Source organism: Mandrillus leucophaeus, unplaced genomic scaffold (genome assembly GCF_000951045.1).
Source record: "Mandrillus leucophaeus isolate KB7577 unplaced genomic scaffold, Mleu.le_1.0 Scaffold507, whole genome shotgun sequence".
NCBI classification, from domain to species: Eukaryota; Metazoa; Chordata; class Mammalia; order Primates; family Cercopithecidae; genus Mandrillus; species Mandrillus leucophaeus.
The window spans coordinates 157634-167862 of NW_012105442.1; the positions used below are offsets into that span (position 1 = coordinate 157634).

At 51.8% G+C, this 10229-nt stretch overlaps 1 pseudogene; it reads right to left on the reverse strand.

The window, feature by feature from the left end:
* The window catches only part of LOC105551113, a 24927-nt pseudogene that overhangs the window by 11143 nt on the left and 3555 nt on the right, over positions 1 to 10229 (reverse strand).

The window sequence follows — 10229 nt, forward strand, 5'->3', positions numbered from 1 at the left end:
CTGAGTCATGACATCCTCCTTATCCTCCTTACAGCTCAGGGGAGCGGATGACCTCCACATGGGAACTGGAAACCCACCTTCCCCCACTGGTGCACTCAACCCATCTCACCTGGTCCTTCCAAAGGGTCTGGAGGGCTCACTGCCCATGTCCCCAGCTGTCACATGGAACCCTCTCATGCTATTTTCCTACAGGTTTGCTGACCCAAACGTCTCCCTCAGCTTTGCACCCCTCTTGGGCCACGTGCCCACATGGAGTCCCTGGTGACAGTTGCACCTGCTTGCCGCTTAAGGATATGTCCTCAAAGCCCCACGTTTCCCACTGGGCCCAGCCTTGTAGTACCTCAGCTCACCCCGTGTGGGCCTCAGTAGTCACCCCTCCCACCATAGAGTTTGCCAGATGCTTCCTGGAAGCTGTCGTCCTCACCTGGTGGCCCAAGCCCTCTAGTCCCCCCTCTGCAGTGGCTCCTGCAGAATGGGGTGCCCCCGTGTGCTGTGGCTGGCATCCCAGGCCACCAGCACTCAGGGCCCAACATGTTTTCTCACCTTGTCCTCAAATTCCCGTTCACTCATGTGCTCCTTCCCAGGTGAACCGGACAGACCCCTGGCTGTGAACACAGCTCGTCTCCCCGACTCTCACGGATTCATTAACTCTGCCATCCCTGAAATCCCCTACAGGTCTGAACTCTGCTTCACTGACCCCAAATCCATCCACACACTTGTCATTTCTGCCTAGATAGCTGCAACCTCTATGAGGTCACCACTGACACTCCTCCACCTCTGGAGGTGTGTGTGAGTGGCCAGAGCTCCCCAGGTGAAGGCCGGGCCCTGACTGGGCTGTCAAGGATTGACAGCCTCTGTGGGCTACAGGGTCAAGCCCCAAGTTCTTCCCACCCCCCTGCCTCACACGCAGGCTGTGGGTCACAGCACCTCCAGGCGGGGTGACAGACACTTCTGAAGAAGGCAGAAACCACACCACCCGGGAGTCCCAGGCCTCTGTATCTTCCCAAGTGCCAAGCCCTGCAAAGTAGGGGTGAACCTTGCCACTGCAGAGGCCTGACGATTCCAGCTCTTCACACCAGCACCAAGCACGGGGCCCCCAACAGCAGATGCTTGTGACACCTCCACTGGCTGGGAGCCTTGCCAGCCAGGGCCATGCACCTCATTCTTCCTCATAGCCACACTTCCGCCCACACCAGGCTACTCTGCAAAGCCAGGGGCCAGGCCAGGCTGGAGGCTGACCCCCACCTCCCCAACACAGGGATTTCATTCTGCCTGGAGCTAAACTCTTGAGTCACCCGCAGCTGACCCCTTGCTTTGCCAGGCATGGACATGCACTCTGGGCAAGGGGAAAGGAACAAAGAACCACAGCCGGTACTTGGTAGGCTGTGAAGAGCCTGGAGGCTAAGTTGGGCAGGGCTGTGGAGGGTGCTGGAGACACAGTAGTGCAGAATCTCCAGCTGAGACAACGAACAGAAGCCGGAAGACAGAAGAGCAGAGGACAAGAGGTTGGGCTGGGGAAGGGAAGAGATGGGACCAGACATGAGAGGGCAAAGCAGAGAGAGCAATGAGAATGAGACCAGAAGTGAGAAACACCACAGTGACAATCCAAACAGTCCCAGCAACCACGGGTCAGTGCAGCACCCCCGCTCCACAGCCAGGCCAGGGCTGTGGCCATGCACTCATCAGCCTTGGAGGCCCAGGCAGACACCCTCCAGGCCACCTGGGTGGCCACTCAATGTTGCTGGGGCCTAAAGACCACCACAGCACAGGAAAAGCCCAAAACGCGACAACACCACAGAAGAGACACACCCCCCACAGACACACACCACACACTCACACATACGCATCAGAGTTCTCCAAGAGCCCAGGGCCCTCACTGGGACATGCTGCCAGCCACCAAGACCTCGAGATCCTGAGGCTCAGAAAAGAAACCAGTGGAGCGTGTTCCAGGAGGTGAACTCTGCCCAGAAAAGACACACGAAATTGACTGGATTTCCCTGGGTTGTCTTGAGAAATTTACCGAACTGGTATAAGACATGATTAATTCCTATGTGTCTAAAACCCAATCAGTGTCCCCTCCATGAGTGGGCTCTCTGAGAACTAAGGACGAACACAGGTCCCTCAGGGCACCAGGCCCTTCCCTCCACCCCTACAGTCTGGAGGTCAGCTGAGGTGGTGTGCACATCAGCTCTAAATCTAGGAGGCAACCTCTCCTGTAGCACCAGGAACTTTCACCCTCCAGATAAGGTGGGCTTCCAAGGGCAGGAGCTCCCAAGGATCTGGCCAGAACCACACACACCCAGAGGGAGCAGGAATCTGAGGCTGAGCTGGCTCCCAGCCAAGACCCTTCAATTTCCTCCACGCCCTGCAGCACCGTGGCCTGCCAAAGCACACTCAGCCTAGCACAGCCAGAGCGACACGCACATCCTGCTCTGACAGCAGTATGCCTCCTGCCTGAGCAGTGCACCCACTGGGGTCCACATCAGGAGAGATCAGAACACACCCACTAGACATCAAGACAGGCAGAGCAGGGTGGGGGTGCCCTCCACACCCTTCCTCTGTGCCAGATCTGGGTCTCAGGCAGGAATCAGACATACAGGTCCCCAGTGTGGTGCCTCCTCACTTGCAGGGACACAGTGGCCTGCAGCACCATGGCTGTCCTTACTGCCCACAGGGCCACCAAGGAGCAAGCACACACCCTGGACTCAACCAGGGTGAGGGCGATGACCCCAGGAGCCTCACTTCTTGCGTCTGGAGACAAGGGCTAGCAGGAATGGGCAGTGATTTATCTATGGCAGGTGCGGCACAGGCCCAGGCAAGTGGCAAGGGACCTTAGAGGACACAGACATCCATAGCTGCCTTTCTCTCGTTCCCACCCACCCAGTTTTCTCACTTTTTTTTTTTTTTTAACCTCAGTTGGAAGAAGCAAAGAGTGGATTATTTTTGGGTACTTGGTACCAGCACTGCAAGTCATTCTGAGCAGGGCCCACCCACCCCTAGGTCTGGCCAAGAGTACGTGAGTGTGGACAAGGGAAAGGCACCTCTTGCATTCTCCAGGGCCAGCCACCTGCTTTTCCGTCTGGCCCGTGAGGACACAATCTTCACAGGTGACAGCCCAGAACAGCCTTTCTGGCTGGCCTTTGAAAGTAGGTGCGTTTCCACTCAGAAGGCAGAAGGAGCCACAGGAACACAATGCAGTGTAGCAGCCCCTGCTCCTGCCAGGCCAGAACCACATGCAGGAACATTGAGGGTCCCAGAGCCGCATGGGAGGAATGGGCCCTGGGAACAACCAGGCCCCCAGGCGCACGCAGCTAGTCTGCTCTGGGAGCAGGAAGGGCACTGCAGGCTCTTGGTGACTCAGGAGGCCCCAGCTGGGGTCCTCAGCTTTTCCCCGTTCTCCCATGCGATGCTGAGGGTAAGGATTTAGGGACCCTATGCTTTTAAGACAGCCTCCACACTGCAAAGCCTGGGGCCGTAGAACTGGCTGCAGAGACTGTGGCAGAAGCAGATCCACAGCTCTTCCTCGGAAGCAGAGGAAGAGTGACAGGATGCTCTTCTGAACTCCATCACCCACAGAGCCTTTATTCTAGAGGAAGCCCTCAAGAATGGTGTTAGTGACAAAGCCAAAGTCTCCGAAGCACACTGATGCACAGACACTGTGGGCACCAGACTACGTGACTGATGCCACCTCAGGCAGAATCCTGGATCTGTGTGAGCCAGGCTGCTCCACGGAGGGTGAGCGACAGGGGATCTACTGCTTTCTCACTCTGACTAGTCCGGGGGATGTTAGCTCCATGGACAGCAACAGCAGGAGTGACCCGGGGTCTCCGCCACCTCCATGCATCTGTGACTAGTGTGCTCCCCAGAGAGGGAACAGGGAGAGGTAAAGTGGAGGGAGAGAAGGCAGGCCAGGCCTCATGCAGGAGGGCGCCAGGCCCCACACACCGTGAGAGCGGCTGCTTGCTCATGCTCTGGAGGAGGTGGGAGAGTAGGGGGGACAGCAAAAGGAGGCTCCAGGTCACCACCGTGGGCAGACGTCTGCCCCAGGCAGCCACTTCATGAGAAAACACCAAGTTGCTGCTAATGGTCAAGGAGACGAGAACGTGGCTCCCAGAGACATCACAGTTCCGCCACACCCAGAGCAAGAGCACCACAGCTTCATCTGTTCCCCTGCCAGGGAGGGGGCTCCAGAGAGGCCAGGCCTCAAGTGTCCACACAACAGGGTGCAACGCCCCCTGCCCCCCATCAGGGACTAGAGAACTATGCCCACCTCTTGTTTGGCTTCTGAGTGAGGGGTGGGTGGTGAGTTTCTATTCCCACCATCCAGCCTGGGCAAATTCAGGCAGGATAAGAAGCAACAGGCTGAGCAGGGTCAGAAAAAGGAGAAGGGAACAAAAACTGTGGAAACATACCTTGGCGTAAGGGGACTGCATATTTTGGCACATCTCCGAGGAATACTAGCAAAGCAACATTTCAACAAAAACCTGCAAAAAAGCATTAGTCAAATTATTCTCAACAATGGTGCCAAGACCATTCAGTGGGGAAAGGACAGTGCCTCCAACATAGAGCTGGGAACACGGAATATCCACATGCAGAACAGGGAAGCTGCGCCCTTCCTTCACACCATTGCCAAAAACTAAAAGTCAGTAAGCAATCCAAGGATAAGAACTAAAACCATAAACTCAGAAGAAAACATGGGGGAACGTTACACTGGATTTCACGACGATTAATTAGATATGACACCCAAAGCGCAGGCAACAAAAGAAACAGACAACCAGGCTTTATCAAAGTCAACACTCTTTTATTAAAAGATACTACTGATAGAATCAAAAGGCAGCCAGCAGATGTGGTGGCTGATGCCTGTCATCCCAGCACTTTGAGAGACTGAGGCAGGTGGATCGCTCGAGGCAGGTGTTCAAGATCAGCCTGGCCAACATAGTGAAAATCTGTCTCTACAAAAAATACAAAAATGAGCTGGGTGTGATGGGACACACCTATAGTCTCAGCTACTTGGGAGTCTGAGGTGGCAGGATCACTTGTTCCCAGTAGTTTGAGGCTGCAGTGAGCTGAGATTGTGACACTGCACTCCAGCCTGGGTAACACAGAGTGAGACCCTGTCTCAAACAAAAAAGAAAAACAGAAGTAACTCAAGTGTCCACTGGGAGATGAATGGATACACATAATGTGGTACATCCACACAATAGAACACTATTCAGCCTTAAAAAGGAAGGACGTTTCTGACAATCTGTAACGTGGATTAATCTTGAGTCCATTATGCAATATGAGATCTAGGAGTCAAATCCATAGAAAGAAAGCAGAATAGTGATTGCCAGGGGCTGGGTGGGGAATTGTTTAACAGTTTAGTTTCTTTTTTGTTAAAAGAGATGGGGTTTCACTATGTTTGCCAGGCTGGTCTTGAACTTCTGGCTTTGAGCAATGCTTCCCTCCTTGGCCTCCCAAAGTGCTAGGATTACAGGTGTGAGGCCCCCGTTCCCAGGCCAATTCAGTTTCAGTTTTGCAAGGTGAAAAGCATTCTGGAGATGGGATGCACAGCAACGTGAATGTACTTAACACTACTCACTGTACACTTGGAAGTGGTTAAGGCAGTACATTTTATGTATATTTTAAAATTAAAATTTTTTTTATTAATTAAAAAGCAAAAAGAGCCAGGTGTGGTGGCTTACACCTGTAATCCCAGCACTTTGGGAGGCTGAGGCAGGTGGATTGCCTGAGGTTAGGAGTTCGAGATCAGCCTGGACCAACATGGTGAAACCCTGTCTCTACTAAAAATGCAAAAATTAGCTGGGCATGGCAGCGTATGGGGGGAACCAGCCCCCAATATTTCAATGTAGATTCTTTTCTATTTTCCCTAAGTGTCAGCCGGTCTGAGAAATAAAGGGAAAGAGTCCAAAAGAGAGAAATTTTAAAGCTGGGTGTCCGGGGGAGACATCACATGTCGGCAGGTTCCATGATGCCCCCTGAGCCACAAAACCAGCAAGTTTTTATTACGGATTTCAAAAGGGGAGGGGTGTACAAATAGGGTGTGGGTCACAGAGGTCACATGCTTCAAGGGCAATAAAATATCACAAAGCAAATGGGGGCAGAGCAAGATCACAGGACCAAGGTGAAATTAGAGTTGCTGATGAAGTTTCCTGTCCCACTGGGATGCATTGTCCTTGATAACATCTTGTCAGGAGACAGGGTTTGAGAGCAGACAACCGGCCTGACTAGAATTTACTAGGCAGAAATTTTCTAATCCTAATAAGCCTGGGGGCGCTACAGGAGACGGGGCTTCTTTCATCCCTTACCTACAACTGCATAAGACAGACACTCCTAGAGCGGCCATTTTAGAGACCTCCCCCTAGGGATGATTCTCTTTCTCAGGGCTGTTCCTCACTGAGAAAAAGAATTCAACAATATTTCTCCCATTCGCTTTTGTAAGAAGAGAAGTATAACTCTGTTCTGTCTGGCCCCTCAGGCAGTCAGGCCCAATGGTTATCTCCCTTGTTCCCTGAAAATCGCAGCCATCCTGTTCCTTTTGGATGCCCAGATTTCATATTGTTCAAACACACATGCTCTATAAACAATTTGTGCAGATAACGCAATCATCACAGGATCCTCAGCTTATGAAGATGACAGGATTAAGAGATTAAAGACAGGCATAGCAAAATATAAGAGTATTGATTGGGGAAGTGATAAATGTCCATGAAATCTTCACAATTTATGTTCTTCTGCCAAGAACACAGAGCCAGTCCCTCCATTTGGGGTCCCTGACTTCCTGCAACAGCAGCGGGTGCCTGTAATCCCAGCCACTCAGAGGCTGAGGCAGGAGAATTACTTGAACCCAGGTGGAGGTTGCAGTGAGCCAAGATCTCACCATTGCACTCCAGCCTGGGTGACAGAGACTCCATCTAGAATAATAATAATAATAATGCTTTGGTCTGGAAAACAGCAGAACCTTCCAGTTCTGTCCTGTAAGCTTGCCCTGCCCACTTCACAGCCAGCACAGCCCACAGTCCACATGCCTGAGAGCCATTGGGGCACCGTGGTCCCCTCTGAACAGGAATGATGGTTCCTACCATTCCACCCCTGGAGGAAGCTGTGAAATGGCATGGAGGCTTCAAAAAATGCAGCACCCCAGATACTAGGAGTTATGTACAAGGTGGGAAAAAGAATCCTATCTTATCTACATTCCAGACTCTCAACAGTGAGGCTGAGGCTACCAGGTCAGCCCTAGGATCCAGTGTCAGAAGCAGCACCTGCCGATTCTCTGAGGTGTGCCAAGAACACACAGCCAGGACCTGAGAGGTGGCCAGCACTCAGGAAGTGAGCCGGCCCATACCATCCTGAGAGGCTGGATCGCCTCTGGGCAGACAAGGGACTCTGTCACCTACTACTCAAATCCTCTGAATCAGTTGAAGGCCTGTGGAGGCTGCACAGACCCCTCACCATTCAGTGTCATAAAAATGCTACTGGGGCAGGGCTTAATATCCACATGGTGGTAATCACAGGAAACATCTCCAACAACACAGGAAATGGAAACTAAAAGACGGAAACAATTATATCACCACGGGCAAAACGAAACAACTCCCGTGGACAGGAGATCCTGGGATGAAAAACATTGTCAGTGACATATAAGCTAGATTGCTGGGCAGATTTATTTTCATGTTTTCTAAATGTCATAGCAGGAAAATATCAACAATTTAGAATCAGCCCCTGGCTGAGGGGCCGTCTCTGGGACACTCCTCCACATAGTGGAAGGTGGCTGAACAGTTTCTTTTCTTTCTTTCTTTCTTTTTTTTTTTTTTTGAGATGGAGTCTAGCTCTGTCACCCAAGCTAAAGTGCAGTGGTGTGATCTCAGCTCACTGCAGCCTCTGCCTCGTCCGGTTCAAGCAATTCTCTGCCTCAGCCTCCTGAGTAGCTGGGACTACAGGCGGCTGCCAGCATGCCTGGCTAATTTTTGTGTTTTTAGTAGAGACAGGGTTTTACCATGTTGGACAGGCTGGTCTCAAACTCCTGACCTCACATGATCCACCCACCTCAGCCTCCCAAAGTGCTGGGATTACTGGCATGAGCCACGGCGCCTGCTGGCTGAACAATTTCTTTTGAAACAGAAGCTGAGACCAGCTGGGCTCTCACCTGGAGCCGTTTCTGACCTCCAGATCTCGTGGGAGGTGGGGTCCACATTCACAGACGTCTGATGAGAGATGTCTGGCTTCGGGAGGCTAGTGTGGTGGAGGCTGTAGGAAGCAAAGGGCATGGCTGGTGTCCTGAGGGAGACACGGAAACAGGTCCAAGTTACAGGCTCCCACTGGCGTAGCCAGGGACAATCTGGACATCAAAATCTGTGGCAGTAGGGACTGATTACAACTTGTTCAATAACACAATGCTCCCCGCCGCCCCGTGATCCACACTGACATCCCTGAATAAATAGCAAAGAGAGAAGTGTTCCTTACCACAGAGTGACCACTGACCCACCAATCAATGTAGAAGGGATGAAGTTAGAGAACCACCATTTGGCAGCCACCCTATTAAGAGCTGATTTGGTCCAGAATCAACACTGAGGTCAGGCATGGGGGCTCACACGTGTAATCTCGGCACTTTGGGAGGCCAAGGTAGGAGGATTTCTTGAGACCAGGCATTTGAGACCAGCCTGGGCAACAAAAACATTAAACCATAAAATAGCTGGGCATGGTGGCATGTGCCTGTAGTCCTAGCTGCTTACAAGGCTGAGGAAGGAGAATGGCTTGGGTCCAGGAGTTGAGGCTACAGTGATGCATGATCATGCCAACTTCACTCCAGCTTGGGGTGACAGAGCAAGACCCTGTTTCTAAAAAAATAAGAAATTTCCAGCCTGGGCAACATGGCAAAACCCTGTCTCTACAAAAATACAAAAATTAGCCAGGTGTGATGGTGCCTGCCTATAGTCCCAGATACTTGGGCTCAGGCGGGAAGATCACTTGAGCCCAGGAAGTTAAGGCTGCCGTGAGCCGAGATCACAGCACTTCACTCCAGCCTGGGGTGAGAGAACAAGAACCTGTCTCAAAATAAAATAAAATGAATTTGAAAAAAGGAGAGAATCAACAGCAGATGCTAATACTAGTGAAATTATAAAGTCCTCATACATCTTCCTGATAAATCCTCATTACCAATTCTTTTTTCTTTATTTTTTGAGACAGTGTCTCATTCTGTTGCCCAGGCTGGAGTGCAATGACGCAGTCACAGCTCACTGCAACTTCAACCTCCTAGACTTAGGCCTCCCAAGTAGTTGGGACCACAGGTGCACACCACCATGCCTGGCTAATGTTTTTAACAGGAACAAAATCGTGTTATGTTGTCCAGGCAGTCATTACTAATTTTTATTGTTGAGATAAGGTCTCGCTCTGTAGCCCAGGCTGGAGTACAGTGGCACGATCTTGGCTCACTGCCACCTCTGCCTCCGGGTGAAAATGATCCTTTCGCCTCAGCCTTCCACATAACTGGAATTACAGGTGCACACCACCATGCCTGACGTAAATTTTGGGTAGAGATGGGGTTTTTCTATGTTGTCCGGGCTGGTCTCGCACTCCTGAACTCCAGTGATCCTCTACCTTGGCCTCCCGAAGTGCTGGGATTACAGGCATGAGCCACAGCGCCTGGCTTCATTACTATTTAATCTAGGCACAAAGTACTGATTTTATAGGGACAAACCTGGCCGACATTCTTTCTGCCCAGTGATAACGCTAGCATCATCAGCAATGGGGTAAAGACGCACTGCAGTCCTCCTGGTGAGACACTTGGCAAGGACCAGATGTCCCACTGCGGTGCTAGTGCCAACAAAGCCCAAGCTGATATCAGCCCAAGGGGCGGCCCTCAGCAAGCCCCAGCAAATATCAGACAGCCCAAAGGGCAGCCCTCTCCCTGAGCCGGGAGAATCACTTGAACCCGAGGCGGAGGTTGCAGTGAGCTGAGATTTTGCCATTGCACTCCAGCCTGGGAAAGAGAGCGAGACCCTGTCTCCAAAACATACCAGAAAACAAACATGATGGCTGAATTTGGTGGCTCATGCCCATAATCCCTGCACTTTGGGAGGCTGAGGCAAGAGGATCACTTGAGCCCAGGAGTTCTAGACCAGCCTGGGCAGCATAACTAGACACATCTTACAAAAAGTAAAGGCTGGGTGTGGGGGTGCAGCATGCCTACAGTACCAGCTACTTGGGATGCCGAAGGAGGAGGATCACTTGAGCTC